The sequence below is a fragment of the Mastomys coucha genome, chromosome X (assembly GCF_008632895.1).
Source record: "Mastomys coucha isolate ucsf_1 chromosome X, UCSF_Mcou_1, whole genome shotgun sequence".
In the NCBI taxonomy this organism is placed as follows: Eukaryota; Metazoa; Chordata; class Mammalia; order Rodentia; family Muridae; genus Mastomys; species Mastomys coucha.
The window spans coordinates 127,479,488-127,479,923 of NC_045030.1; the positions used below are offsets into that span (position 1 = coordinate 127,479,488).

Consider the following 436-nt stretch of genomic DNA (forward strand, 5'->3'; position numbering starts at 1 on the left):
TGCTGCCCCTTCACCAATGGCCTTCCATGGTCTCTCACTGTGTCGAGCCTCAGCTGCTCTTCATAACCCCTTCATGCCTTCAAAACCAATACCACCTGGGTGACTCTTACACATTATCAAGTCCTGCTGCAGCACAAGGTACAACCTTGGCTATCTCTGGAGCACAGCCTCTTTGTGCTCTCAGAAAATACTTCCCAGAAAATGTCACCAGTGATGCTGGTCTCTTCTTAATCACCACTATTTTCTTAGCTCCAGCTAACCAGCATCAATAGTCCCAGTAATGCAAAGTTTTTACTTTAGTAGTTATGGTATCTTGTTGATCACAGCTGATACTTCAGCCCCAGCTAACCAGAACCACAGAATCTTCGCAATCAAAACAACATGGCCCTGATAAGAGTCTTTAGTCTTCCCTCTGAAATTTCACAAGCCAGGCCTC

At 45.6% G+C, this 436-nt stretch overlaps 1 protein-coding gene across 1 annotated transcript in view; it reads right to left on the reverse strand.

The window, feature by feature from the left end:
• Positions 1–436, reverse strand: part of Nox1 (NADPH oxidase 1) — a 56,100-nt gene that overhangs the window by 15,255 nt on the left and 40,409 nt on the right. The window lies entirely within an intron of this gene.